Consider the following 23,615-nt stretch of genomic DNA (forward strand, 5'->3'; position numbering starts at 1 on the left):
ACATGGATTATCACAACCTTCAATCTTCCATTTATATTGTCTTAACCGTTGTTGTCACATCAAAGCAATTGATATGACAATTAAATTGATAGTGTTTTTGACACTGTCTGAAACGGACACAATCTGACATAGTTTAGCACTCCATCAGGTGAAATTATCATAAAAGATATTTCTGACTAAAGACTGAAGCATAGTTCATAAAATAATTTCTGTTTTAGGGGCCAGGTACCATTGTCAGTGCTGTTTATGCTCATGAACAAAACAGTCATCGTCCTCCTGGAGATTCCTTTCAAAAAGAAAATGATAATTTCCAAATTGCCCAAGCTTAGCTAACAGTCCTAGAAGGCTTCCAACCAATTCTAGCCATTTTCTCATGTTTTTGCCTCCAAAAAGTACTATTGAGCACCTTCTATGTGTTAAGGGTTGTTCCAGGTCCTGGGGCACATACACGGATATGTCCTCTCATGCGACCTAATGCCCTCATTTTGAGGGAGTATTTTTGTTATATGGATCACATTATTTGAATTAATGTAATGGAAATAGTGGTAAATATTGGGTCTAGGTTTTATATGCTACGTATAAGAACTCTACCTCTTCTTGTGTGAAAATAGATTATTTTTTAGATCAGTTCTTCTGAGTTTGTTTTTAAAGTGAAATGGAGGAGTGAGTCTTTAGAATTTGGCAATCTTCCCTTGGGCAGCAAGGGACTTTCATAACATCATTATGAAGTCGAGGGTAGTCGAGGTATACCATACTGAAATGTTCTTGGCTGCTTGCCTGTTGATGTCATTCCTTAGGTGGTATTCCCTTGAGGTACTACTGTTTTCTATGTTTATTTGTATCCACAGCACCTAACATCATGGTCAGCATAGAATATCTTCTAATAAGTGTTTGTTGGTTAAAATAGTTCATCTCTACCTTTATGCACATTTGAATTTAGTATTTTCTGAATTTTGTATCACGTTATAGACAACTATATGCACATCAAAATAAGCTAATTTCCGAAGAGCTTGAATGACCTTTGAGACTAGTCATGTTCAAACATATCAGAAGGCAATGAATGAAAATGCTGACTGTACTTCATAATAACTGTGCAAGAAGAATATGAAGAGTGGCTAACTACCTAAGTCTAAGCCTTTCTCTACTACTTACTGGCTGTGTGATTTTCATTTCCTCACTTGTAAAACGAGGATAACTTTGATAATAGTACCTATCTCATGGAGATATTTGAAGGATTGAATGAGTTAATAAAATTAACTTATTCAATGTGTATAAAATTTTAGTTCCTGGCACATTATAATAGTTGTATAAGAGTGATTATGGGACTCAAGAAACTGTTAAACTTTTAAAAAAAATCTTTGAATGACAATATATAATATTATCCTAGTAACAAACTACACGCATGAAGATGTAACCGTATTCTAATTCTGAATAGTGGAGGATGCATTGGGAGTTATTAGTAACTAATATGGGGTATTCTTTTGAGTAAGTGTTTTTATTACCAAACCAAACTTGGTTCCACCCACCTATGCACAGTAAAGCCAATCTATTGACACTGGGTTGTGGTGATGAAAAGTGAAGCATTTATTGCAGATGCCAGACAAGGAGTTGGGACAGCCAGTGCTCAAAAAGCCTGAACTCCCCAAAGAGTTTCAGCAAAGCATTTTTAAAGGCCAGGTGAGGGAGGGGAGTTGCAGAGTGTGTGATCAGCTCATGCACAATTCTCTGATTGGTTGATGGTGACATAACAGGGTGGTGTCACAGGGATTAACACTATCAATTCTTAGGCACCAGTAGGTCTGGGGGCTACATGCTTATGGTCATCAAGTAGCTAATTTCTTCTATTTGGTGGTGATTTTAGCATCTGTAAAACAACCCAGGAAATGTGCATCAGATACTATCATCTAGGTACTTCAGAGAGGAGCTACAGCACAGGATATGGGGGAAGGGTACATCCCTGGAAGGCCCCATAGCGTCCTGCTCAGTTACATTTTTCCCCACTTCTAGGCACATATTGCTCAGGATTCTAGTTGTGAACCATAGCAGCCACACTCAGTGTTCAAACAGGAAAGGATTTGTTAAAGGATATTAGAGAATTGCAGAAACTTCTGGAGATCTAGAGTCAGATTTGAAAGGCTGCCAGCAAGGCCCACACACCCTACTCCGCTGCTCCTATGAGGTGAGCATGGCCGCTCCCACTGCATGGATATGCCCTGTTCCCAGGACCCCACTTGGAGCTGGAAAGGGCCACTGGTCCTGACACCACCCTTATCAGAAACCCAGTTCTGCCCAGCCACCATGTCTACCCCATACACTTCCAGAACAACATTTTGTGTCCCTCCTTCCGTTGGGCAGAATTTAAGTCACGTGCCTCTACCCAAGCTGTAAGAAAAGTTGAAAAAAGTGAAAGTCTGAAATTCCCCAAATAGACAGTTGTTTAAAGTTGTCCCCTGGCCATAGGGACACTGTGGACAATGTTCCCAGGCACATGTTACTAACCAGAAGAGGACTCATCAACCAGTCCAAGTGAGAACCCTCAGGACTTATTTAAGTGATAGAGATGATTGGTATCTGGTATATCAGTACCATTAAGCAGAGCTCTCACACAGAGTTTAAACTGCTTCAATGTTTGCATTGATTTCAAAATCCTTAAACAAAATCTGCTGGGTGCAACCTTCTGTAGGATTTGCACTCAGGATACAGAGAACAATAAGATACCCTGCTCGGAACCTTTACAGTGAGGTAAGGAAGATGTCAAGAATAGGCTTTACATTATGTCACATGTCATGTGCGAGGAGCATAAGTGCCCTGGAAATGCATTGAAGGAAATGTGAACAAGGAAAGAGGAGGCATTTATTTGTTCTTTGTGCAAACATTTACTGAAGGCCTTTTGCAGAGAGAATGAAGATACGAAGTTCAACAATATATGTTTCATGGCAATATTAAACTTGGTACAGACAGTGAAAGAGTTTTTTCAGAAATAAAAGTTTTTATTGTCAAGAAAGTTATATATGTGGGAATATACAGAGAATTTTCAAGCTAAGATGGGCTGTTCTGTTTACCTAAAAAGTTGGTTGGGCCCAGCAGTATGCTGGGGTGATGATAAATGCCAGCCAGAGAACTCAGTTCCAACATTCATTTTATTATTTTGGTGTTTTTCCAACAAAGAGACTGACATGATTAAAGCAGGAAATTTCCACTGGCAGTGTCCTTAGATTGAAAGTGGTGGTAGCGATTAGAAAACTGCTTCATTATCCCAAGCAACCGGTAAGGAGGATCTTAACTGCATGGTGGTAAAGAGAACAGAGTGGAAAGGGAGGTGCAGATGATAGGGATGCCATGGTTGTTGGCAGTTATGTAGACGTGGGGAGGAAGGCAGATGTGAGTCTCAGGGACCATTCTGGAAGAACGGTGGTACCGTTAACATCCATAGAAAAGTGATGGGAAACACATTTTGGAGGAAAGATCATTCGCTTAGATAAAGTGTGTTTATTTTAATGTGTTGTATTCATTTTCTATTGCTATATAACAAATTGCCACAAACTCAGTGACTTAACACAACACCCATTTACCAGCTCGTGGTCCCCCCCTGTCAGAAGTCCAGGCAGCTGGACTGGGTTCTCTGCTCCAGGTTTCACAAGATGGAAGTGAATATGTTGGCGGGACTCAGTCAGTTGGAGGCTTTGGGGAAGAATCTGCTCCTGACCTCATTCAGGTTGATGGGTCCATTCCTTGTGGTTGTAGGACTGAGACCCCAGTTTGCCTCAGCAGCGGAGAGCCTCCCTCACATCAAATGTCTCTCATGCTCGGAAGTTCTCTGACTTCTGCTTCTGCTACCAACTTGAGACAACTCTCTGCTTGTTTGATTAGATTAATCCCTCCAGAATCATCTTCCTATCATAAGATCAACTGATTAGTAACCTAACTGAAAATCTGTAGAATTCCCTTTGCCATACGATATAGCATAATCGTGGCTGTGCCGTCTCATCATATTCACAGTCCCAGAGCTTAAGGCAGGAAACCCTAGGGCCATCTGAGAGTCCTGGGGGAATAGTGGGCAGTTAGAAGTGCCCTCTAGAACTTGGAAGAATGCTGAAGTTAGAGATACAGATTTAAGAGTTACACTCCTAGAAGTGATATGAAGAGAAGTAAATGATATAATCAAGGAAGATTATTTATTACTGGCAAGACAAAAAGTAAAAATCTGAGATTCTGCAGGTAAAATAAAATCAAGTCTTAAAATGAAAAGATCTAAATTTCACCCATGCAAGCAAATGCCAGGGGTTGAGAGAGGGAGGGAAAATAGGCATCACTGTACTTGAGGAGGTCAGGTAACTCTGACACCAAGAAGTTCAAAGTAACATGAATGTGAAAGTTGCAAACACCTAATAGTAAAGGAAAAAGAAGAGAAAAAAAGGAAAATTGTGAACCTGGGACTAATGCTTAATTTGTCCACTTAATTGATTTTTACCGTGAACCCATTTATGTGACAAGTCATGAAATTTGAGGGAAAGAGAGCATGCCCTCTGTGGAGAAGAGGAAGAGGCAACCTCAAATCAAATGGCGTCAACTTAAAAAAGAGGCGAGATTTATGAGGTAGCGGTCCAAAGTTGGCCCTGAGGTTGCGGTAGGGAGGCAGAAGGAATAAGCTGACCACCCCAGGTGCCCAGCAGAGTGGAGGCAGCAGAAGCCACCCTGTGAAAGACTCACTGTGTAAGGAACCCGTCATCTGAGGAAAAGTTCACTGCAGTTAAGTGAGAGGATGGGATGCGAAGAGGATGAAAATGCAGATGATGTGAGAAGTATGGCTGTAAGAACATGGAATGGGCTGGAAAGGGGAAAGGCTTACGGGAGAATACCTTAATGTGCATCCTCTCTTGTTCGCATGGGCTTATGGGAGAATACCTTAATGTGCATCCTCTCTTGTTCGCGTGGGCTTATGGGAGAATATCTTAATATGCATCCTCTCTTGTTTGCACAACTCTGTCTTGGATCGTGGGCCAAACAAAGGCAGCGATGGTGCATTTGCATCTTTGAGCTAGAGCACATAGTTAGTCCTCAATAAGTTTGAAATAAATGAATAAATAAATAAATACATAATAAATAAAATTTAAGGGGGTGATTTGGATTAAATGAATGAATAAAGCAGATAATGGGATATAATCTATTCCTACAAAAAGAGCTGTCAGTACCAGGGATTGGTCTGGAAGGAGCTTGGTAGATTACTCTTCCCAGAAATACAGATGCATATCATTTTAAAGATATAATCATGAAATATTAAAAGAATTGTAAAAGTGGCAATGAATTATTTAGAAACAGTGTCCCTGCATGCATGATACAACATTTAGTTGGGTGTTAAAATGTATGCTCTGAGGCAAGCCTTAGTATAGATTTATGTGAGCTGCATATTTTCAAATAATGCCAGAACGCAATTTAGAGCCTTGAATTCCTTCATCTGGCTTCCCCATCTCCTTGCAGAGCTCCCTATGATTTCAAAGGTTCTTCATTCCTAGTATGAGAAGCAGAGGGTGGGAAAATTTAATTGCTCTAAGCTGAGGTTTGAAAAGGTTTTCAATTTACAGATAAAAATTCTACCTTTGGACTTGAGCGTTGTTGAGTTTTACCTGAGATAAATCCATTAGAAGTAGCCTACACCTCCTGACTGCATCTTCAGAATATATGTGCAGGCACAGTTTTAGAGGTGGGGTGGCCAGGGAAGCAAGGTATGAAAGGAGGGTTGGGAGGCAAGGGGCTCCTCTCATCTGTAAAAGAGATAGAACTTTCTTATGATTGTTCATGTTTTCAGTCTCAGAAGGCAAAAACTCACTGATCCTATTTTTAGATGCTAATGATCTATTTGCTAGGAAAACAACATTTTTGCTTCAGGTTTATTCGTCATGCTCGTTCATAAAGGAAAATTTATTCTGTCCTCAGAATCCTAAATCATTTCAAGTCTACAAATATTTATTGAATGCTTTTGGCTAGACTCTGTGGTTGGTATTGGAAGGATGCAAAGATGAGCAAGATACAGCCCTCAACCTCCAGGGGCTTTTAATCTACTAGGGAGGAGAGATAAATACATATTTTCTTTCTGAATGGAAAAATGTAGTAAAGCAAAAGAGATAAAAATGCTCTAAGTATTCAAAATACAATATGTTAACCACATCAAATCTTTTGTTGTACATAAGTTTGGTTATAACTAAATATAAAAATAATTACATATACAATACAACAAATGTCACTTGGCATTAATCTCCATTCAGCACCTGGAAATATAAATCTTGGAGAAGGGCCTCATAAACACCACTTCTAGCTACACTTTATACAAATTTAGAAAGAGATTTAATTAACAAGAAATAACACTCATCTGGTCTGAAGTATCCATAAAATGACAGAGTCACACAAACCCTCATCTAAATGATGTTCTCCTGCTCCCCTCCCCATTACCCATAATCCACCTTGAATGGTACTCAAGAAGGTTCAGGGAAGTTTCCTTTCAATATGTGCCCAGATATATGCCCGGAGAAAACCATAATTCGAAAAGATACATTCACCCCAACGTTCATTGCAGCACTATTTACAATAGCCAAGACATGGAAGCATTGATGGATGAATGGGTAAAGAAGATGTGGTACATATATACAATGGAATATTACTCAGACACAAAAAAGAACAAAATAATGCCATTTGCAACAACATGGATAGATCTAGAGATTGTCATACTGAGTGAAATAAGTCAGACAAAGAAAGACAAATATCATATGATATTGCTTATATGTGGAATCTAAAAAAAAAATGGTACAAATGAACTTACTTACAAAACAGAGATAGAGTCACAGATGTAGAAAACAAACTTATGGTTACCAAGGGGGAATGGGGGGGAGGGATAAATTGGGAGATTGGGATTGACACATACTACTATATATAAAATAGATAACTAATAAGGAGCCTCTGTATAGCACAGGGAATGCTACTCAATACTCTGTAATGACCTATATGGGAAAAGAATCTAAAAAAGAGTGGATATATGTATATGTATAACTGATTCACTTTGCTGTACACCTGAAATTTACACAACATTGTAAATCAACTATACTCCAATAAAAATTTATTTAAGAAAAGAAACTTTTTCTAATACAAAAAGAAAAAAAGACTCAAACAAGAGGAGAATGAAGGGCTGAGTGGACGCAGTCAGTGGGTTTGTGAAAGGAGGTTTTCTGTAGCTCATGTCAGCAGAGTAAAGAAAGTAATCATAGTGTTTGGGGTCCACAGGAGAGGAAAAGAAAGATATGAATCAGTTATCAGCATCAGAGAAGAACAAACGACCAGTGATCCCTCAAACCAGACTATGGGCTTAAGGCCCACATTCCCTGCATTTAAACCCTCAGGATCATGGAGAAACAGCCATTATAGACTTAAGAGTACCAAGCAAATCACTGGGCATAAGGTAGGCCTACACCAAATTGATAGTTGAATCTGAAAAAGTAGAGGTTTGCTTATTACAGGGAAGTAAAGTAGCAAATGAAAGAAGGAGGGAGAGAGGGAGATTAATGCCTAGGGATAGACATTATTTAATGTCCCACAGTCTATACTGTAGTTCTATGATAATATTCATTTCCGGGTCAGCAAGGGGAGCAGCCCCATCATAACCAATAGGAACAGTTGCCCAGAGCAAGTAGGGTTACTCTTACTGGAAAAAGGAGGTGAGGAATGATGGAAAGTTTGCACCGTAGAAGAAGTTATGTGTTAATTTGAACTGTTGTATTAGTCCCCCTATTATTAACCCAGACTAACGTGGCTGCAGTATTTGAGAATGAGAATAATAAGGAGCAGAAATCAATTTTATTTTTTAAAAATGTAGCTGGCCAGAATAATTAAAGCTTTATGTTTTCATATTTTCAGGTTGTGATAAGTCAGGAAGTAAGGCCCTGCGGACACAAGATAGGTCAGTCTCATTTAGCAGCATGTCATTGTGAATTAGGTGACTCATCACTCCTCCCTGCTCCATGAGGGTACAGATGCCTGTCAAAGGCTTTATGGTCATTGGTAATACACTAATTATGTATCCCACGCTAGCTGTTACAGTAGGGTAAGCCTTTGTGACTGCCAGGGTGGGTAAAGATTTCAGTAATATACTTGCAATAAATGTGAGACACCATCCTGCCCACATAGTCACGAATGTGCATAGTCTCAGGAGGACTTGTTCTGTGTTTTCACCTTAATCTGCCTATTTATAAAATATGCATAGAACAGGGATGAGGAACCACAAGCCTCGGAGTAGGATACGATTCTCAAGTTTGATTTTATCATGTCTGTAGAGAGAGGCCATTCTGACCACTAAAAATGAGGCCTCCAAATTAACGTCCCTTGAAATGGGCAGCTTTATCTGACCCCGTCAGAACAGAGCAGCAGAATATAGTGCTTAAGGCATAGATTCTGAGCCAGAATCTCCCTGATTTCAAATCCCAGCTCTGGCACATACTGTAAAGGTGGCATAATAATAGGACCTACTAATAAAATCAGTGAGTAGATTAGTTTAGATTATATTTGTAAAGTGTTTAGAAAAATGTCTGGCAAATGGTAGGCACCATAGAAGTGCTTGTTAAATGAAAGAATAAACTAATGAATAAATAAATGAAAAAGCTTCCTCAAGTTTTAAATAGATGTCAAGAGCTTTTGTTAATTCATATTTTACATCAATTAAAATTATAAAACATTATATACATACTCATTGTGGAAAGCTTGGAAATTAAATAACTGGAGTGAAAGAAAATAAAAAATACCCATAATCCTATAACCTGGGATTAACTACTGATAATGTTTTACTTATATTTTTCTACTTTTTATACACTAAATTGGAATCCTGCAGTATAACTGTATATATCATTTGTAATGTCATTTTCTCACTTATAATTTTATAAGCATGATCCCATAGTCTTATATATTGTTAATAAGTTAGTTATTAAACTGATTCCCTATGTTAACTGAAAAAAATGCACAACCTAAAAGTTGAGAATTATGTTTTATTCGGCCAACTTGCTGAGCACTTAAGCCCAGGAGGGATTGCTCTCAAGGGACTGCACTGCAGAGGTAAGGGAGCACCCAGGATATATAGGAGTTCTGCAAAAAAAAACAAAAACAAAAACAGGTAGTTGGAACATCAAAAGATTAATGTTAATTAAAAAAAAAAATACACCAGACATCTCAAGTTAATGAATTTAGCATTTTTCTATGTATAGGAAGATGTAAGAGTCTGGGCTCATTGAAATTATTCCTTTGATACGCACTTTAACTATCTAGGACCAGTATCCTGCTTTTTTTTCCATCCTCTTTATGAGGACAGTGCTGCTAAGGACATGTATTATGATGTACGCATCTCCCAACATTCATAGAATTTGTTTTAACTTCAAAGTAATGACCTCCTTCCTTCATTTGTAATTAAGCATCAAATGATTCTATTATCTAATAATAGGGAATCATCTAATAATAGGTGTGGATGAAGAATGTCACCTGCCATATCGGTAAACAATAGATGTTGTGCCATCAATTGATCAGCCACTGCAGTCGCCCTGACTGTGCACCCTGAGGGGATTCTGGTGTATTACATTTGCTAGTGGTCTTGGTGGTGATGGTCCTCCAGAAAGCCACATTTTCATTTTGGTTCTAAATGTGGGGAAATAATAAGTGTCTTGGAAAATAGCAAAAAGTATTGATATGATGTAGTTATTGCAGCCTACAAAGTTTGTTACTTTTCACTGGAAACCGAGTTTATTACATAAGCAGCCTGTCTTACGTTCCTTGCCATCTCTGAAGTACATTCCCTAATATAATTTATTCATTGAAGCATACAATTGTGTTTCTGCCTTAGGGGTTTATTTCCATCTCCTTACAATATACAAAATTAAACCCCAAAGACAACAACATTATATGTTTCAAGTAATGCTGCTATAGATATTTGTAATTTATATTTCATGTAATATAACAAGATCCTGTGCATTGATTGAGATCACTGTAAAGAATGTAAACTAAATTGTAATGTGTGGCTAGATTGCATTTCAACTTAGATGGTTTTATCAGTCTAAGCTTAAAATGTCCTTCAGAGAGCAGAGATTGCAGACTCCTGCTTCACGGGTCAGCTGCTTTTGCTGACCCGTGACTTTAATTTTTCTGATACAATTATCATTCTTACTCTTTATCTTATTACTCAGTTTTTTTCCTTTACTAGGAAAACACTCTTCCCTGAGACACCCAGATATAAATGAAAGAAATTACTAGGTAATAAACCAAAGTCAGCTGCACTGAGTTTGACTGATACTGATGGACTCTTGTGCCCAGAGTTTAGAATCTCCCAGGCTTGGATCTGAATCCAGCCCCCTCCCCAAGCCATCTGTGCAACCTTAGGAGAATCAGCAGACCCCTCTAACCTTTAATTTCTTCATCTTTAAAGTAGGCATAACATCCATTTCTTAGGCCTGTGGTGAAATAGTAAAGAAATAACCAGCTTAGCTTGATGCTTATCAAACAGTAAATATGAAGTAAATGGAGAAAATAAAAAATAAAACCGTTAACAACAATGTAGAACTCTACTGCCGTGTTTGTGTAAGTGAAGAAGCAGTTCCAGGAAAGAGAGCACAAACTGCAGACAAGACCAAGTCTTTGGATCCCATGCTAATTTAGCTCTTGAAAACTAGCTATCGAAAATTCTTCCCTTGGTAATTGATATTCTTCTGTTAAACGATCTGCAGAATTTGTTAGGATTGCAGGAGAATCAGCAAACACTCTGAAAACAAAGTTAAGCTTGAATTGATAACAGTGGCTGGCTGGATGAATGATAAGAAAGCATGGGCTGGGCTTCCCTGGTGGCGCAGTGGTTGAGAATCTGCCTGCCAATGCAGGGGACACGGGTTCGATCCCTGGTCTGGGAAGATCCCACATGCCGCGGAGCAACTAGGCCCGTGAGCCACAACTACTGAGCCTGCGCGTCTGGAGCCTGTGCTCCGCAACAAGAGAGGGCGCGACAGTGAGAGGCCCGCGCACCACGATGAAGAGTGGCCCCCGCTTGCCACAACTAGAGAAAGCCCTCGCACAGGAAACGAAGACCCAACACAGCCATAAATAAATAAATAAATATATAAAATTTAAAAAAAAAGAAGGCATGGGCTTTGGCCACACGCATTATCAGTAACACCCTAAAGCTACCCCAAAGAATAATTATACATATATATATATGATATATATATATACATATATGTATATCTACATGTGTATATATATGATGGTACTTATATATGTAAATAAAAATAATGATTAGCTATGCAAAGCCAACTTCAAGACAAATCTTTCATTCGCTTGTGGTCTGACCAGATTAATCCCCCAAGCTCCTGTTGTATAAAGAAGTTTATAATGCATCCACTTGTAGGTATGACATGACTGTAACATTTCCTGAGATTATAGCATATATTTTTTAAAAAAGAAAATGTATGACTAATTTAAAGAAATAATTTGGCCTCATGTTTTGAAAAATTAACTCTCATTTTTCAGTTATTGAACATGTACCTTGCAATTCACTGACCCGTAATTTCATTGAAGTCACAAACTAGAGTTAATTCATAGTCACTAACTTTTATAGCTTCTGAGAGCATCTTTTCAAGACGGCAAATGCTTTTTCCCATGAATTAGGGCTGAATGCACTTTCTTGTCTTACCTTATTTTTATCTGCTGACGAGACTGTAGCAAATACACGATACCACATTGCTTCACTGTTGAGTAGTAGCAATTTCAAGAATTCAATAGATGTAATAAGTTAGATGATAGATACCTTTGATCATAAAAGAAATTCTTGTATTTTGTATAAATCAGTCTATCCATACAGCCTTATATTAAGTGTGTTAAATCAAATTGTACCTCCTCACCGGCAACACATTTATAATTTTTGAAATATTAGAGTAAAAATTGAAAACTAGATATGTATTAGTAAGATAGTTAAACATTTCTGCATTTTCTATTTTTCCTCATTTGGTTATAATATCCTTCTTCTCATTTTCTCTCCTATTATTTATTAATTTTAGATATCCTTATTGGTTCTTGTACCAGTTTTAATAGCTGCATTGAATTGTCAAGTTTTCTGCCAACAAATGGTGAGAATGGTTCATCTTTAACCCCCAATTCAAATAATAACAGGAGACAGTGTCACTAATGGACCATGATGCTTTTTGTCTTTATTTCAGTATTAAACTAGTGACACTTCATTAATTTTTAAAGGGATTTAATTTGCCTATTAAGAAGTTTATGGAATCCCTTTACTTTCACTGTCTTAAGAAAGCCAAAGTATTTTGCATAGTCGTCTCTGTTTAACATGTTTTTCCATGTTTCTTTATTCAATGAACCCACATTTGAAAACAAAAGATAGATGGTGTCAAGAGTTTAAAGTTTCAGCGTTCTTTTAAATGTCTTGTATAAAAAATTACTTTTTTTCCATGGAGAGAGTAAGCATGGGCTTTGGAATCAGACCCCTCACAGTCAAACTGATCTCTATCCTTTGTTCTCTGTGGCCTGGGCTGGTCACCTAAACCCTTCAAGATTTTGTTTTTAAACACATGTAAAATGGGAATTTTGGTAAAGATAACAGACAAATCTATTATTACATATGGTCATTGAATGTTTCCTTTTTAAATTAGTATTTTATTTACAGGGATAAAACTAAAGATTAGCATCTCCATTATTTAAAAAACTCCAAAATAAGATAAGAAAATCATTAAGACATCAATAAGTAAATAGACAAGGGCTATAAAGAGATTATTCAATTAGTAGTTTTATAATCAGTATGTGTATGTGGAAAATAACATCACTAGTTAACATGCAAAAAGGTAAAACTACAGTGATAAACCCTTTTACATTTTAAAATAATAGCAATAAATAGAACTAGTAAAGATGTGAAATTTTATTCTATACTAATTCTGGACCATATTATTCATAGGTTTACTTCTTTTTGATCAATGTATATTAGTTTCATATTCTGCTCTTTTCATGAATAATTTGAAAATAATATTTGTTATTATATCTGTTGGTTACAAAGCATTCTATACAATTGCTTTGTCCAAAGTTCCCTAACTTGCCCCCATTTATAAAAATATATATAGATGCGCCCATTTTCAGTTGATTCTAAATAGTGGTATAATGGAACAAAAACCATATATATGTACATATATCTTTGGGGGAAGGAAGGGATGGCAAGCAATAAGAGTTATTCCTACAGGAAAAACTATTTCAATGCTGGCAAGGTGGATTTAATAGATTCAAAGCATGATGATATTTTGACTCATGAAGAAAGCATGCTGCCACATTGCCTCAAAAAAATAATATAGTTGACCACTTCCTCTTTCTAGAGAAGCTTTTATGCTTGGTTTTCCATGGCACTATACTCTCCTTGTTTTCTTCCTACCTCACTTGGATTTCCTTTTCCTTTTCCTCTAAATAGTTATCAAGCCTTGGCATGTCCTCTTACGTCCTTGAGTCTCCTCACTTCTCTCACTAGATCATCTCATTCTAATGTCATCTTTAAATATCATTCATATACCGATGGCTTATATATTTATATCCTAATCCCTGACTTCTTCCTGAGATCCAGACGCACATTTACAACCTACCTGGAATCTTGACTTGAATGTCTAGTAGACATCTCAAACTTAAAGCTGAAACACAACTCCTGATTTTCCTCCCCAAATCTGTTTCTCCAATAGGTCTTATTTTATTATTATTATTCTTTTTAATGTTGGAAATTGACACCAAACACACTCTAATTCCCTTAAGCCAAAATATCTGGAAGCCATTCTTTTTTATTTTTCTTTTTAATTTATTTTTGGCCACACATTCTTTTTTTTTTTTTTTTTAACATCTTTATTGGAGTATAATTGCTTTACAATGGTGTGTTAGTTTCTGCTTTATAACAAAGTGAATCAGTTATACATATACATATGTTCCCATATCTCTTCCCTCTTGCATCTCCCTCCCTCCCACCCTCCCTATCCCACGCCTCTAGGTGGTCACAAAGCACAGAGCTGATCTCCCTGTGCTATGCGGTTGCTTCCTACTAGCTATCTATTTTACGTTTTGGCCACACATTCTTGATTCTTCTTTTCCCTTACCATTGCCACCACTAGCCCTCACCGTGAAGTCCAGCCCAGCAGCATGTTTTCTAAGTCCTCCTATCCATCTACTTCACTATACACCCACTGCCAACAGGGCCTTAAACACCAAGTCACCTGTGATTTTTTTTTACTTCTTCTCTTAGCCTCTGTACTCCCTTACAATTTGTTCTTCATGTACCAGTTATAGTGGTATTTTGTTTCCAACATAAAACAAAGTTACCATTGTGATTTGATCGGAAGTTGTTAGATATTACAAGCAGTGTTCATGGAGAAATTCAGAGCATCTTATGCTTTCTGAATTACAAGAGAACATGTATAGTATAAATATGAGGTCAGTTACCCTCAGGCTGGTGAGTTGTGGGGTTTTTTTCTTTATATTGGTAAATTTGTTAATACAAAGCTGGTGTTGATTGGTAGCTTAAAATATGAATATTCAGTTTCCTACAACTGTTTTTTATAAGCTCTGTGGTTATCGCAAAGTTGAAGATTGTGTTATTCAGGAATTAATCAAAAACTGTCTAGTTAGCAATTCAGTGCCTTTATTTCTTGCTCCTTTGTTGTATGTCAGTAAATATAAAGAAAAATAGACAAAACAGATAAAAAAGGAAATGGTTTTTCAACTTACATTAGTTACTTGTCTCACCTGCACTTGTATCTAATACTGCTCATTGCTTGACTCCTACAATCATTGGGTTTTAGGTATTTTTCTAATGCAGTGTTTTGTGAATGAGATGGCTAACAAAATCATGAGAACATTACTTATCAAAGCACTTATGCCAAAAATATTATGTCTTCTTGTTACAGAGTTCCTCATCAAATACTATTATGACTTTCCTTTGAATCTTTACCATGGCTGAATCAAAATGTTGAGGCTTATCATTCGGACACCATATTCCCTATGGCAACACAAACTTCTCTTTTTCTTCTTTTTAAGATCTTTATTGGAGTATAATTGCTTTACAATGGTGTGTTAGTTTCTGCTTTATAACAAAGTGAATCAGCTATACATATACATATATCCCCATATCTCCTCCCTCTCGCGTCTCCCTCCCACCCTCCCTATCCCACCCCTCTGGTGGTCACAAAGTACCGAGCTGATTTCCCTGTGCTATGGGGCTGGTTCCCACTAGCTATCTATTTTACATTTGGTAACACAAACTTATTTTGTAACTAGGTTTGGAACCTGCCACAGACTGAATGTTTGTGTTCCCCTAAAATTCATGTGTTGAAACCTAACCCCCATTGTGATGATATTTGGAGGTGGGACCTTTAGGAGGTGCTTGGGTCATGAGGGTGGTGCCATCATGATGACAGTAGTGCCCTTACGAAAGAGTCCCCAGTGAGAGAGCCCTCACCTCTTCTACCACATGAGGACATAGGGAGAAGTTGGCCATCTATGACCCAAGAAGGTGGCTCTCTCCAGACACGGAATCTGACAATGCCTTGATTTTGGACTTGCCAGCCTCCAGAACTATGAAAACACCCAATCTGTGGTGTTCTTATAGCAGTACAAAGGGACCCATTTCTTCCTGATTCTACTCCAGTAGGCTTTCTGTTATACTATATTGCCTCAATCTCAGACTATGATGTAATTCTATTTTGAAGAGTCAAAATTAGTGATTTGGTGGTCATGAAGATGTGAGACATTTTTCATGAAAGCAGAACATGTTAACCCTGTAAAGATGTATAAAACATTTTGGTCCTGTTTTGTTTTGATATGTCTTTTTACTTTTTTCTCTAAATTGCCATTCTGTTCCACTGCTAGAACAGCCAATTTCAAGCTTGCCCTATGGAAAAACCCATTAAGGAAGTTCTTTGCAAGGAAAATTGATACCTTTATGTATATGAAGGTAACACTTATAGAAGATTTTACTAAAAACAACTGTATTTCCAAGGCCCATTTGTTATATATCTCTCTTCTAGTGTTGTTTCCCTACTCATTCAGTGCCTAGGGAGATGGAACTACTATTAATATTTTCTATTTATATCAAAATACACCCACTACATTTTTGGTGAGAGTTTTGTGTTGCCAGGTATATGAATGCCAAAAATCTTTACTAAAACAGATTTCTGTAGTTACAGTAGATATTTACTGAAAAAGCCTGTTATAGTTCTGTACACCTTCATAAGGATAAAAAGAATTCTAAGCATGAATTGGGAACGACATAATGACTGCTGCCATCCAGGAACTGAGGTTAGGATTGAAATAAAAATTATGCACAGGAAGTGCTGACCTAAGAGGAGGAAGGCACTTATTATGCATGAGTTATGGGGAAGATCAGAGAACTCATAAAATACATTTGAATGTGATCTAAAGGATATGTTTACTATACTTAACTATATTGATCTTGAGCATAATCCCTTTGCATCTTCTCTCTAAAAAAATAGAACTTTAGTTTAGCAGAGAAAGTCTCTATAACCTATGTTTTCAAACATTTGGAAATGCTCCATCCTAGTCTGAGCCTGAGTATGCAAATTTGAAAAGTGGAGATATAAGTCAATTTTCCACTTCAAGTCAGCAGGAATATCTGTCTCAATTATCATGATATGTCACTGGAAAATGGCCTCATCTTTCTGTACTTTCATGTGGACCTAGCTTAAAAATCATTGCATATACAATAAGATATTTCCCTTGTATCATTGCATAGAACAGCTTTGCATTGTGCGAGCATCATTGTACATATAAAATTTGCATCCATCAGTTGACTGTCACTGTACCCACCACAGACAATTTTACATACAGTTCTGCATATATTATTTGCATATATCATTGACATGATTGCATGCACAATAACAGATTTTGTTAATGCACAGGCAGTATGTGCATTTCCTTTTGCAATTCTGCATTTCTTCCAGTGATCTCTTTTATGGCAAAGCCTCTGCCCCAGAAAATAATGAGGTTTCAATGAAGAGATCCCTGAGGCAGATGGCAGGGATATATTATTTGAATCCTGAATTATTTTGTTAATAAACAGTAAACTATATTTAGTTACCAGTGAGAATATTTCCATTTTGTAAATGTGCCTCTGGCCTTTATTCTTTCTTAAGTGAAGGAAACAATAATAAATAACCAAACCTTATTTTGTACAAAATTCTAGCTGGAGCCTAGGTTTTAATGATATACATGAGAATCAATTTTGAAACTCACTTAATTTTAGCCACTTAGCTAAAAGCTGCTACAGAACTTAAAGGAATTCCCTACTGTGATGAGTTACATCTGAATTCTTTAAACTTTCACTTTGAATTATGCTTCCTCTCAGTCAAGTCTCCTGGGCACCTCTGGAGCAGACCAATGCCAAGATCCCCCGTCCCTCGTGGAACAACTGAGAAGGTCCTTGCTCATTTCCAGCTCAGCAAAATACACTGTCCACTCACTCTCCTGACCCCTGTTGGCTGATTGCTTCCTGCCATGGTGGGCCATGCTAATGCATGAGGAATAACTGTAGACCAAGCAAAACTTGCTAAAGTGGAATTCTAGACAACTACTCCATTCCTAGTTTTGTCCACTTTGAGTGCTAGAGTTTTGATACAGTCCAAGGTCCTTTTGAAGATAATGGCTAAAGATTTAATTTATGAAGATTTAATTGATAACAGCAACCAAATGATTTTTTTTAAATGAAGAAACACATATTCTTGAGTGAGAATACACTAATATGAAGCCAAGAATAATATTTAGAATAAATATTGTGAGTGCAATGGCAAAAATTCCCATTCCTCTTCATCAAAAATACAATGTAAATCACTAGTATTATTCAAAAATTATTTTTTATTACAGATCCATTTATATTTGTCTGTCATGATCTATGCCTTTCTTGCATAGATCCTTGGGCCCAAGATTTTTGCCCTCTTGTTTCAGGGCTTTTACTTCCAGAATGTGATTTATTTATCAGTTTGTCCATTCATATATTCACTTATAATTTAATAAATTCTTGCATTCATTTATTTAACATGTATTTATTGAGTGTCTTTATTCTTATGTCTAGGGAACCATACTTGGTGGTGGTTATTAAATGATAAATAAAACTCAATCCTTGACTTGAAAAAGTTGGTTATCCTGAGTTTACTTATGCACTTGTTCAGGATTTGTTTGGAGTTGCATGACTTAATTGATTTCTGCAGCTATATCCGTCTTTCAGTCTTCCCTGTAAATAGAGGTCAGATATATTTGATAACCTAAAGATGCATGTTTGAGTTCTGAAGCCCTTTTTAACCTATAAACTAATCTCCTTCACCTCCACCAAACAATTTTTTGCGAGCTGCACAGAGAACAGTGTTTTTACTTTTCTTATCACAAGGCATAACATCTTGGGAATGATGACATTTTCTGTACAATGCCAGCGAATGTGCATTTGACCGGTTGGCAAATCGTTTCTAATTAATCATGTTGTTTTCAAAATTCCGTAGACTTTAATAGGAATGCATACCAGAGATGAAGTAAACAGTAGATTTACTAACATAAAATTGACCTCTTGCCCACATGTATCAATACAAGGTGAAGTTCTTCAGCATTTCTTACAGGTGAGGATCAAATAGCAGCTTCCTAGCATGTGCAAAGAAGAAACATGACTTCACTGACCCTGACTTTGTGGTATTTTAATTTACCTTTATTTTTTTCAAACGAGACCTCATTTCTATGCACATTAAAAGTATATTAGGTATCTGGTTTTCCCAGTAATAAAATGCTTATTAAATAAAGAATATTCTTGTTCATTTTCCAAATAAATAGATTGTATCCTCAAGTATAAAAAAAGTCAAGTAAAAATTGCTTATTGAAAAATTATTTTTAAAAATTCTTAATGGCCAGCATATAGAAGTGCTCTGTAAATAATTGCTGAATGAGTGAACCAGGAGAATTATTCATAGTAAAAATGGAAATGACCAGATTCTTTTTAATAATAAAAGTTATATATAGTCAAATGTTACCTAACAATGGTATAAGTAACATCTCCTCTGATGTTAATAAAACAGATCAACCAAAACTTGGATCATAACTGTTAGTTTAAAGGCAACAAGAAATTTAAAACAACTTGATAAAAAATTCAACATAATAGTTTGTATTTCATTTCAACTTTCTTTGTAAATGAAATTAATGGACATTGAATCTAATCTCCCTGCCTGTGTAAAATTCCCCTATAAAGAAATTCTTGGGCTTCCCTGGTGGCGCAGTGGTTGAGAATCTGCCTGCCAATGCAGGAGACACGGGTTCGAGCCCTGGTCTGGGAAGATCCCACATGCCGCGGAGCAACTAGGCCCGTGAGCCACAATTACTGAGCCTGCGCCGTCTGGAGCCTGTGCCCCGCAACAAGAGAGGCCGCGATAGTGAGAGGCCCGCGCACCGCGATGAAGAGTGGCCCCCGCTTGCCGCAACTAGAGAAAGCCCTCGCACAGAAACGAAGACCCAACACAGCCAAAAATAACTAAATTAATTAATTTAAAAAAAAAAAAGAAATTCTTATTATGCAGCTTTCACTTGAGTATCCCCGGTAATGGAAAGGTCACTACTTCTTGTGATAATCCATTCTACTGTTGGTGTTATTTTGATGTTTTAAAAATTGTTACATTGAAATCTGACTATAACTTTAACTTTCCTTTCCTAATACCATCACCTGAAATAACACACACAAAGAGTCTGTTTTCTCCTAGTCATAGTATTTCCAGGACATTTAAAAAATAAGATCATACATCATTTACACTATTTGGTAAGTAAATTTAAAAACTACGGTCATATTACGGTTCAAGATTTTCTAATCAAATGTAATTATTATTTTTCATTAGACTTGTGTACAAGTTTCACTTTTACATCCTGGCCCAGGCTTACCTCCTGTGAAGATTTACTCTTTGTGATGAGAATGGAAATTGCTCTGTGTCTTCTGTTTAGAACAGAAAGCTGATCAAACTTAATTTTGAGTTCACATTAGTTTCAACTCCTATCTAGCCTTAATGCAGTTTATGTGGCAATACAGTTCTTGTGTGTAGGTTTCATTTTTCTTCTCTCTCACAGCACAATCCTAAGGTAAAAATTGACATTTTCAAAAACAAATTGACATTCTTAAATCAAAGATCTTAATATATAATTGACCTATAAAATTCCCTGAAAATATTTTATATTTTTGAAAAGTACACGAAACTAAACTTGCCCTGCAGTGTCTATTTCTCGCAACTCAGATACAGCCTCTGAAGTGATGAATATGTAAACAGAGGCCTCAATAGATGAATGTGCTTTTAATTTTTCCTAATTGCAAGCAATTTACTGATTCTAATGATGCAATTCATATCTGGATATTTTCAACGTTGTAAAGAGACTTCCCTGCAAATTTTCTTAGTGTAGTATGCTGGACGCTTGAAGGAACAATCATATTTAATAAGGAAACTTTGTTCTCCCAGCAAAGTATTTGTTTCAGATTTCTTAAAATCAGTTTGATATTCAATTTTCTTTTTTCTTTTTTTTGTAATTTTTGGCTGCGTTGGGTCTTCGTTGCTGCACATGGGCTTTCTCTAGTTGCGGCGAGCGGGGGCTACTCTTTGTTGTGGCACGCGGGCTCCTCATTGTGGTGGCTTCTCTAGTTGTGGAGCACCGGCTCTAGGCGTGCGGGCTTCAGTCGTTGTGGCTCGCGGGCTTAGTTGCTCTGTAGCATGTGGGATCTTCCCGGACCAGGGCTCGAACCCGTGTCCCCTGAATTGGCAGGCGGATTCTTAACTCTGCTACCAGGGAAGTCCCCAATTTTCTTCCTTGGTCAAATTCCAAAATGAAAAGAATTTATGGTATAATGAGTAATCTGTGGACAGACAAATATAATTGAGAGTATTGAGTTAAAAGGTAAAATCTTCATTTAGTTTAAGCAAACTATTAATTTCAAAAAGTTGAGTTAAAAGTAAATAATTTTTATACATAAAGCATATATACTTTTGGAATGTTTTGTATTGTTACATCACTGGGAAACTTTACATCTCTAGTCTTTTAAATAGTAGAAGTTGGAAATTAAGTTATTCCTTCATTTTCTGTTACAAAGCATAAGCGTCTTTGGTCCCTTCAAAGCAATATTGTAAGATTAAGTCCTCTTATCATTGTAGGTACTCTCTTTGAACATTCTTTGTTTTTTAATTGTTTTTTTGAAAATGTCAAGCCCATGAAGTTGAGCACCTTTTAGATGTTTTATAGCGTATTGTCCTTTTCTGTGAGCTGCCTGTTAAGGTTCCTTGCCCATTTTTAAAATTGGGTTGTCTGAATGTGTCTTATTGATTTGTGGGACTTGTTTATACACTTTGGATATGAGCATTTTCCTTGTTATATCTTTGGAAATACCTTCCCCCAATCCATGTTAGCCATTTCACCCTCTTATTAATGTCTTTTGATAATAATCTCTAATTTTAACATATCTAATTTATCCATCTTTTCCTATATAGCTAGTGCTTTTGAGTCCTGTTTAAGAAATCTTTCCCAACCCCAAGAATATAATGTTATTCTCTTAATTCATCTTCTACAAGCTTCAGTGTTCTACTTTTCACAATTAAATCTACACATTTTTAGCGTGATCTCAGTATAATGTAAGGCAGGGCTACATTTCCCTTTTTCTCATGTGGGTATCCAATTGACCCTGAATATATTATTGAAAAAATACCTCCTTTCTCTATTTTCCTATGCTACCTTTGTCACAAATTAAGTGCTGATATACACATGTATACATGTAGTTTTGTTTCAGGGATCTATATTTTGTTTATTTGGTGTATTTGTCTATCCTTGCACGCATAAAATTTTGTCTTAATGTACAGTAGTTTTATAATAAGTCTTGGTATCAACAGAATGAAGGTAGTTATCAAGAAAATGCAAATTAAAACTGCAATGAGCCAGAATGTCTAAACTAAATTTAAAACACAACAACAACAAAAAAGAAGGCTACCTATGCCAAGTTTTGGCAAAGATGTGGAACAGCAGAAACACTTGTGACACTACTGGAGTGTATTGGGCGAGGGGGATAAAAATCAGTTCAACTACTTTGGAAAATTGTTGGCAAAGTAGACTAAATTTTAAAAATACAAACATTTTTGGACACACAATTCCACTCCTGGGCACATACCCAACAGAAAAGCACAAAGAGGTGCTGAAAAACATGAACAGAAATGTTGATGGCAGTATTATTCATAACAGCTCCAAACTGGAGATATACACATGTTCAACACTACCCTAGAATAATGGATCAGTAAAGAACAGTACATTACACAATGTAGTATTAGGCAGCAAAGAAAATGAAGAGTCTACTTCTAAACACAATGCCATGGATGAATCTCTGGGGCAGTTCACTGGGGAGGAGGGAGGTGACCATGTTTGGAAAAGGACACAATGAGAACGTCTGTGTCGCTGGCAATGGTCTCCTTATAGATCTGGGTGGTGATTATATGGTTATGTTCATTTTGTGATAATTCCTAATACTAGATACTTGTGATTTCTTTTTCTATTTATGTGTAAAGGCTTAATTAAAATGTATCAAAATGTTTGAATGCAGTACTGCAAATATAGTATCATAGTTAGATGGCATAATTTTAACACTGCATTACCCATAAATTAAGGTTGCATAATTATTTCTAAGCATTATGTACCTTAATAATGAAGTTGATAATGCATTTGTTCAAAATGGGCATTTTAGGTTATCATTGATGTTAAAACAAGTTTTGCTAGGAGAAGCTCAGATTTCCAGCCAGTCAAGAACATTTAACATCATAATTCAGCTAGTTACTGTATTAGGTCTCTTTTCCAGCTTTATGTAATTGACAAATTTCATAAGCATGTCTTCCATGTCTTAGATAATAAAAGTATTAAAAATGACAGTGTACAGAATGAAAGCCTGTGGCATACCATTAGGACCTAGCTTCAAGTTGACACAGTCCTTAATCAACATATTTGGGGCATAATTATTAACCATTTTTGAATTTGCCTAAAACTGCTATGTCCCAGACCACATTTTACTATTTTATACTTATCAGAGATATTGCCAAATGCTTTGCTAAAGTTAACTTGGAGGTACAGCGATGAAATTTACTGTCTCCTATTAAACAAGAACGTGATCAAAACAGGAAATCCTTATAACCCACCAACACCACCCTCAGTATCTCCAACACCCCAGACCATTTCCCTTTTATTCTAAATGTTCATAATCCACACACCTGATTTTAAAGAAGAGCCTTCTTGTCTATTTTTTTTCTAAGTCCTTTGTTTTGAAAATTTATGTTCTGTTTGTTTTTTGGAGGGTGTGTTATTGTTTTTTGTTTGTTTTTAGCTACCTTTACTTTTCTGGCAGCTCCTTTGATAAATATTCAAGGAAGCTAACGTTACATTTATGAGTAAAACCAGTCCTTTGAGATATAATCTGAATGTTTCAAAAACTTAAAGCAGCTGTGCTTCTCTCCTTATGTGCTAATTTGTCTCTGGAGGTAATTTCCTATACTCTGATAAAATCACATCTTTTTTCTTCT

At 36.6% G+C, this 23,615-nt stretch overlaps 1 protein-coding gene and 1 long non-coding RNA gene across 3 annotated transcripts in view; one reads left to right on the plus strand and one right to left on the minus strand.

The window, feature by feature from the left end:
* The window catches only part of LOC309632726, a 351,315-nt gene extending 332,028 nt beyond the window's left edge, over positions 1-19,287 (minus strand). The window contains exon 1 of the long non-coding RNA XR_014247036.1: positions 13,893-19,287. This is a non-coding gene — a long non-coding RNA (uncharacterized lncRNA). The remainder of the gene's footprint in view (positions 1-13,892) is intronic.
* CNTNAP2 (contactin associated protein 2) overlaps positions 1-23,615 on the plus strand; it is a 2,074,761-nt gene that overhangs the window by 645,150 nt on the left and 1,405,996 nt on the right. The gene's annotated exons all lie outside the window — the stretch shown is intronic.

Source organism: Balaenoptera borealis (assembly GCF_965194805.1).
Source record: "Balaenoptera borealis genome assembly, chromosome: 7".
Classification (NCBI taxonomy): Eukaryota; Metazoa; Chordata; class Mammalia; order Artiodactyla; family Balaenopteridae; genus Balaenoptera; species Balaenoptera borealis.